Source organism: Siphateles boraxobius, unplaced genomic scaffold (genome assembly GCF_051911475.1).
Source record: "Siphateles boraxobius isolate OS27281-9 unplaced genomic scaffold, OSU_SipBor_1 35, whole genome shotgun sequence".
Classification (NCBI taxonomy): Eukaryota; Metazoa; Chordata; class Actinopteri; order Cypriniformes; family Leuciscidae; genus Siphateles; species Siphateles boraxobius.
In genome coordinates, this window is record NW_027508975.1 from 536,533 (window position 1) to 545,000 (window position 8,468).

Consider the following 8,468-nt stretch of genomic DNA (forward strand, 5'->3'; position numbering starts at 1 on the left):
AATCGATTGCCTCAAGTTATGAAATTCAAAGTTTAAGTAAGCAGAACTGGCAAATTGTATTTTGTAGGCTACTTAAACATTTCAAGGTAAGAACAATTAAGATTTATGAGTACACTAATTAATACATTTGATATGTCCAAAAAACAGGTGATGTCATACTTTGTAGTAGTGCTATCGTGGCGTAATAATCTGTTTGGTTGTAAAATGTATTACCTGAATGAAATGAAATCGATTGTATCGTCCTGTGGAATCATTAATTCACAGACAGCATAAGATGTTCAACTAATAAAGATCTTCATCGCTGACCCTGGCAAACAATGTGATGCATTTGAAGATTTGCTCTCACTTGACTGTACTGTGGTCCACGGTCGATTCATCCAACGCTTGTGATGTTCTTAAATCTCCCTGTTAGACAACTTCGAGTCAAGTGTGAATGGAAAGCGCTTCAGACGATTCAGTGCGTGCAGGAACTGAACAGATCATTCAAACTGATTCGCGAACCGATTTAGACAGATCTGCAAACTTGTTTGATGAAGTCTTTGAACAGAATCGACTCAAGAGAGTGATTCATTTGTGAATTGAGCATCGCTCATGCCCAGAAAAAAAGATACAGCGCGCTTGGAATAAACTACACATTTAACAGGTATTGCATTAAAATAAAGTAACGAGAGGAATGTCACCCAACGTAACGAAGTGAAAGTTTTTTTTTTATTATTAGAAATGTACTCGAGTACTACATACCTGGCATACCAACTAAATGTAGGCTACTACAATAGCTAATAATTATTTTGTTCATGTCACTTTGCTGCTGACCGCAAACTGGCGCGAAGCACTGGCGTTTTTGACGTTACTTTACGTAAAAAAAAATTAGCCTGCTCAGACCATTTTCAGGAGAGGGGTGTTTCATTATGACACAGGCTACATTTTACTCAAGCAGCATTAAATAAAATGCATTTTTTTCTCACTTTTTCAAAAATGAATGGTGCTTTATTGGTTCAGAATAAAATATGGTAACCTGTGTATATTTAGAATGAACATAATTATTGCTGGACTGCATGGGCCCCCCCTAGCGGCTGGGCCCCAGAAAACGTTCCCCTTTATCCCACCTTATGGACGGCCCTAGTAGGGAGTGTAAATAGGACGGAGCTGAGTCTGTGGTCGATCTATAAGCAAACGTCAATGCCTTGAACTTGATGCGAGCGGCGAGTGGTAGCCAGTGCAGAGAGATGAGGAGAGGAGTGACGTGAGCCCTTTTGGGCTCGTTGAAGACAAGGCGGGCTGCAGCGTTCTGGATCATTTGTAGAGGTTTAGTTGCACATGATGGAAGTCCAGTTGCAGTAATCAAGCCTAAAAATAACCAAGGCCTGGACGAGAAGTTGTGTTGCATGCTCAGTTAGGAAAGGCCTGATCTTCCTGATGTTGTGCATTGCAAACCTGCATGATCGAGCTGTCTTCGTAATGTGGTCTGTGAAGGTCAGCCGGTCATCAAATATTACTCCAAGATTTCTGACCAACCTTGATGGGGTGATTGAGGATGAGTCTAGCTGGATAGTGAAGTCGTGCTGTAGAGACGGATTGGCAGGGAGGACGAGAAGCTCAGTCTTTGTCAGGTTATGCTGCAGGTGATGTTCCTTCATCCGTGCCGAGATGTCCGCCAGACAGCTTGAGATATGTGCAGCTACTGTGGGATCATCTGGTTGAAATGAGAGGTAGAGCTGGGTGTCATCAGCATAGCAATGGTAAGAGAAACCATGTGCCTGTATGATGGGTCCCAATGAAGTGGTGTAAATGGAGAAGAGGAGCGGTCCAAGCACTGAACCCTGGGGAACCCCTGTGGTATGTTGATGTGCTTTGGATACCTTGCCACTTCTTGCTTTCGTTGAAGATCAAAATGCTCTCAGGATCTTTCTGAAATCATGCTGTATTTCATCAACTTAAGGAGCTCATGCTGTCATTAAAGCAAAATGAGGGGAAAAATAAAGGCTAAGACATTCTGAAATTCATTTTCAGTTCAACTTTTCACTAAAATTGTTATTCGATACTATATACTATTGCATCATATTCCTTCCACAGTTTTTGGGCTTCCGATTTACAAGGCCTTTGTCCATTCTTCATATATGACACTCTCGTGGGATTTTCAGGAGCTTGTAAAGTCCGGCCGACTCCCAGTCACAACGGGGGACGGCTCTAATTTCTATTTGATGGTCCTCAAACACTTTCATATTCTTCTCTCCTCCAAGGCTGGAACAAATGATGTTTCACATTTTATTTCCATCAGCCCTCTGGCTTTGGGTTCATAACAAAGAGAGTTGAATGTCAGATTCGACAGTGCAAAAACAATCCCGACTTGCTTTACTTTCCAGCTCATTCAAAAAATAAGTTGAGCTCCATATATCATGGAAGCGACCGCTTGCTGACCTGAGTCTTCACCGTCAGGAGCTGTCATCTATATGAAGAATTTCTTCGGTGTTCCTGAGCAAACCTGTCCACAAACAGCATCTACATTTGTCAGAGGAGAAAAAAAACCTGTTGTTTTTCTCACTCATCCTCCAACAGTGGCAGTCTACATTTTACATGCTGTCTATTACTCCAGTGCCAACCGGTAAATCATGCCCAGTGTGTGTGTTTATCACATCTATGAGTGTGTGTTTGAGCACACTGTACCATGTCCTCCCAGACCGCAGTGTTTACATAAAGCACAGCTGAAAGTTCAGAAATTCCTGGTTTTCCAGGGCATGAGGAATACCTGAGGCGCAGGATTTATGAGGCAAAGCAATGCAGAGGCGAGTCTGTCTGGAGAATCACTGCAAAAACTGCTTTTCTTATGTATTTTTGTCTTGTTTCCAGTCCAAATATATCAAAATTCTTAAATCAAGATGCATTTACTTGATGAGTAAAATGCCATAAGATATTATGTCATGTTTTCTGGGGAAATAAATCAAATTAAGTGAGTTGATGCTTCAAAAAAAGAAAAATGATCTGCCAATGGGGGAAGAAAAATAATCTTAATTCAAACAGAAACAACTTTATTTGTCTTTCCCCATTGGCAGATCATTTTGCTTGTTTTAAGCAAAAACTCACATTTTTATTTATTTCCCCAGAAAACAAGACATAATGTCTCATGTCATTTTACTACTGTAGTAAATGCATCTTGATTTAAGAAATGTTTGATATTTGGACTGGAAACACGACAAAAATACTGAGTAAGTAAAGCATTTTTAGCAGTGCACTGAGAAAAAAAAACATGGAGTAGAAACAACTTTCAGTCAGGAATTGCTTGTAAATTTCACTAGCAAATACAAAGAAACGGCATTGAATTCAAATATGACCTTTCATGCAGTGAATAATAGAGCAGTTTGTGAATGTAAAAGGTCTGGAAAGTTTCAAAGATCAAAGATAAATGGAGTTTTTGTCTCCCAAAAGAAAGAACTGATTCCTGAGTCGTCAGTAATTCCAGCATTTGTGGTTAAAGAGTATATATATGTTTATTTAGTTATAAAATGGGATCGTGTCGAGACTTTGGAGCTGCACTGAAACTCACATTTGGACCTTTAACCCGTTGAAGTCACTAAATGGAGAAAATCCTGGAATGTTTTCCTCAAAAACCTTCATTTCTTTTCCACTGAAGAAAGACATGAACATCTTGGATGACCTGGGGGAGAGTAAATTATCAGGACATTTTAATTCTGAAGTGAATTAATCCTCTAAGCTTGTGAATCAAAATCGAATGAGGAAATGTGTATAGAGACCCAGCCCAAGTCTGTTTTATCAATAAAAGTTACACAAAGAGCAGAGGAAACAACAAATGCCAGAACACTCCTTGTGTTTTGTTTTCAGCTAAGTGCTTTTAGCAAGCCTTATGCAAGTTTAATGGTTTCAGCAGAGGGCCTTTGGTGTTTGTTGCAGGGTATTAATGTAAAGCACAGATATTTTTGTCAGTTTTTTCCTCTGACAGAGACAGATTGAGTGTGTGTATTTGATGGACGCTCAGTGGAAAAAGTGAATGGATGTGGCGAGGTAGGTTGATCTGGTTGACAGCTCTCGAGTTAACTTTGTTGTAAAATCTATAATTTGCTTCGGTAATGCATCAGTGATGAAAGGCTCCATGGCACATCATAGAGAATAGTCAGTGTTAGTGTAATTGGCAAGTTCGCCTCGGGCTCGCTGTCACTGCCTCACAGTGCAGAGCTGAAATATTAAAGCGACACGAGAAAGTCGCTTTTATGCAGAGACTGCACAGGCAGTTCATCAAAAGAGATCTTTTAATCTTCATGAGACGCCGAAGCTGTGTTCTTCACACACATGTGATGCAATCTAAACTGGTTTTCCATGTAATTTAACTGAAAAGAACACTAAAAATTATATTAATGATGACCTATTATGCTTATTTTCCATGTTGCTGTTTGAGGATGAAAAAGCTCCTCTATATCAGTGTCAGTGTTTCTGAACTCCTGAAACGCCTCCATTATAGTCTTGAGTTTCTTCCGGGAACGAACACGTCCCAATATTCCTCATTATAATAATTCATACGCAGAATAAAGGGGCGGGGCCTGGTTGAGTTAGTTAGTAGTGTGTTAAACTGGCGGTTATGGTAAGGGGCGGGACATCTCCCAAACACACTCGAAGCGCTCGACCAATCACAACACACTGATCCAGCCGACCAATCAGAGCACAGTGTGCTTTTCAGAAGGAGGGGCTTCATGGAGACAGGAACTAAACAATGGTATTTCCCGTACAACGCCGTAACTCGTTGCTTCACTATCATAGTAAGATGCATAGTTGAAGAATTCAACTAGCTAGTCACGACTGTTTCCCGAAACTGTATTGTCGCAAATTGTTTGTTCAGCCGTGTTGTTTAATGAGTAATAACTACTATTAATGAATCTGTTTGAGATCTAATTAATGCTAGATGTTTCGCTATAAATTACGGACATCTGAGGAATATTTCTCATTTTTTTCTCAGTTATTTTGCTTTATTTCCAGATTCAATCATTGTCTTACTCTTACGCACTAGAGCACACACACACTTTTGCGCATTTTTCAAAAACGGCGCTTTAAATCTCTTGACAAAATAAAAGACGTAAATTACATTATGTATTCTAAATAAAAGATACAGATTGCACTAGATAAGAATGTCATCTTGCTTATTTTTCTCAAGATCAGGATTTATTGAGTCCACATGTCATGCAAACAAGAAACTCTTCTTCTAACTCTGCGCGATGCTGTTTGCCAATGTCGTTAGAACAATGTTTTCGGGAAACAACGACTCGTTGAACTGATGATAACGACAGAACCTGTGATCATAGTTGGCTAACGATGCTTTCGGGAAACACAGTCCTGAGCGTTACTGACAGACTGGGAAGAGAGGAGCCGCAACAATGGGAAAAATAATCAACATTCAAGCAGGAAAAACTGTTCTAGTAGAGCCTGAAAACAACATCAAGACTTTGTAGAAGCATAATAGGTGCTCTTTAATGAATGTTGATGTATGGCAAAGTTTAATAAATTTAAGGTCCGTAGAAATGTCTCCAGTCCCACTGAGACGCTCTTACATCAGTGACACTCTGTGAGAAGCTTGCTTGCATTATATTATATTATTCCAGTGAACTAATTACAGCACAGTATCTCGCTGGAAAGAAGAGTCCAGAGCCGCACCAATCAAACCCACTCCTTCTGTCTTTGTGCACAGCAGTCGCTTAAACCAGGTGACATCTGAGATGAACCGCAGTCGTAATCTTGCTCTGTTCGAATGAAATAACAGCAGTAGGTATGATGTGATCCGCATAATTGAAGCAGTAGTTCATACTAAAATGAAAAAATTCTGACATCGCTCACTCGCCCTCAAGCTGCTCTAAATCTAAATGTGTTTTTCTATAGTGGAACACAAATGGAGATTTTAAAAAAAATTGAAAGAAAAATCCTGTTGTTTTAATTGCAATGAAAGGAAATGATGAACGCACATAGCGATCACATGACTATAAAAGACTATAGTCCCTTTATCTCTTCCATCATCCTGAAGTCAATGGGTTTTTTGGTTAAATGCCTGAAATAAGGTCTGTGGTGAACACAAGCTCCAGATATTTTCACGTTTTATTCTACAGCATAAAATGCATCAGTAAAACCCTCTGGTGATTGTTATGCTTTTACTGGCTAACAAGTGTCTGAATGCATTAAACGCTTTCATCATGCCGAACAGGGAAACTCATGTGCTGATCGCAGTCTTGCAAACTCTTCTTTCTCTCACTTTCAGGGAAAATGTTTTTAAATAAAAGTTGAAAGAGGTGTTGGAAGTTTAGTGATCGTGTTGTTGAAGTCGAGTGACAGTAGGTTAGTTTACTTGTAGCTTTTGACGTCTGCCGATTGTATTTAGGATTCAAAATTCATAAAAGTTGTTCATTTGTGAGACTATGATGAACAAACCGTGTAAGAATCATAAAGCTTAGTCACAGAAAGGTGGAATGACATGAGGGTAAGTAAATGATGACAGAATTTTCATTTTTGGATGAATTAGGCCTTTAAAGTCCCCATGAAATCAAAATTTAAGTTTTTTTTGGCTTTTAGTATGAATATGTTAGTCTTACTGTTATCTATAAGCTAGTGTGCTCCCAAACAATATCAGAATTCACATTTAGAAGATATAAACATTCAAAACTTACACTCTCACTTGATTCAATGATTTTGATGACATCACTCTGCACTTCAGCTTGTCATCAGATTTCTGTCCAATCAAATGCTCTCTAGAATCTGAAGCTCCGCCCCCTACACTATAAAAAGACACTGAAGCTGCTGCTGAAATCGGTTATTTGTTCTCACATTTACTATGGTGAGTGGCATAGTGCACTATATAGGGGATATGGAACAATTCAGACAGTGTAAATATGCTTTCCATATACATACCTATATATGATTTGATTATGATCACTGTTTTGCTTTAGTAACAGTTTCTTATTGAATCTAAAAGAGGAATCTATTGGACAGTGGCTGTTATAAGCTGTCCAGCGTGGCTTTACCGAGATCTGGCCGAGCTGTGATATAAATAGGGTTGGGTACCGAAACGCGGTGCCAATAGGGAACCGATGTAAACGGTAGTAACGAGACCGAATAAGATCGAAAATTTCGGTGCCTGATTTCGGTGCCTGACTTTTTTTTACCGCCCCCTGGTGTTCCGGCGTCAACTTGCGTAACGTCAGTGCCACTTGTTGAACTGATAGCGAGGGGATTAATGAAGATGCCGAAGACAAAACGCTCCAAGGTTTGGCTGCATTTCACATGTAAAATTACGCGTCAGAACACGCCGTCTCAACGCTCTTACGTCGTCATGTTATATTTGCGCGCGCGTCATCTGCTCCTCAGATTTCTCTGCCGAAAAAGGAAGCTTGTCGGCACACGAGAACCTATTCAGAGAACATAGGTTACACCAGTAACCAGAGACGCTCTCTTTCATAGGTTCACTCAACGCTGCGTAGCTAAGACGCAGTGGGAACGAAATACCAAACTCGCCAAGCTAAGCGCTTCCGTAACTAGTACTTCGACCAGATAACTTACATGACTGGATCAAGCAGACAAAACATGGGAACCTGGAGCCATGTCGAGATTATATTACCCTGGAAGTAATCTCTATTAATCTCCAATATTATTACATTGTTTGATACAGTATTGTTTTATTTGATATTATGTAAATGTGAATTTTTATTTTATATTGGTTTATTTAATATTACAATATGTTACTTGTATTTATATTGTTTGAAGATTTAAGTTAATATTGTGTCCAGTTTGGCCCTGTAAATAAAAGGGTATTATTTTTTGACAAAGTGTGTGCTGTTTTGTTTTCTTAAGTACCGTTTCAAGAACCGTTTAAGCACCGGAACCGTTTAAAAAATACAGAGTAGGTACTGGTATCGGATAAAACCCAACCGATACCCAACTATAGATATAAACGAAACGCTATTGGCTATTTTTAAAAAGGGGAGGAGCTGCTCGTTATGCCTCGCCCTATCATCCTGTTTCAGTGAAAATTACATTAAAACACTGAATAAAGTGCGTGTTTCAAGGCACTTCAGTGGGCCTTTGAGTCACTTTGCAAAGTGAAAGAAAACACAAAGCAATCTTAAAATGATTTCACCAAGCCTCCAACTGATGGCTTCGCCTGGCTGACTTTAAAAAGGCTTTCATCATGTTCACAGTTTAGTTAAGCATGTAAATTGTTAATGCAGGGGTGTGACACTGAGGACGTGTTGAAGATGCGGTGTTTGGGTCTGTTTGTGTTCACAGGCGACGTGATGAAGATAATTAACCCTCGCTGTCACGTCTCATGAGTTGCCTTACATGTCCACACTTGTCAGCTTTTTTATGTGTGTGTCATATTGTTTCTCAATCACAGTGAACTTCTCTGTTTGTCTTCTGTTGACTGAAAGTTATTTTTCTTTTGTCAGATTATATGATTCCAGCCCTGAGATGACAGGTATCTG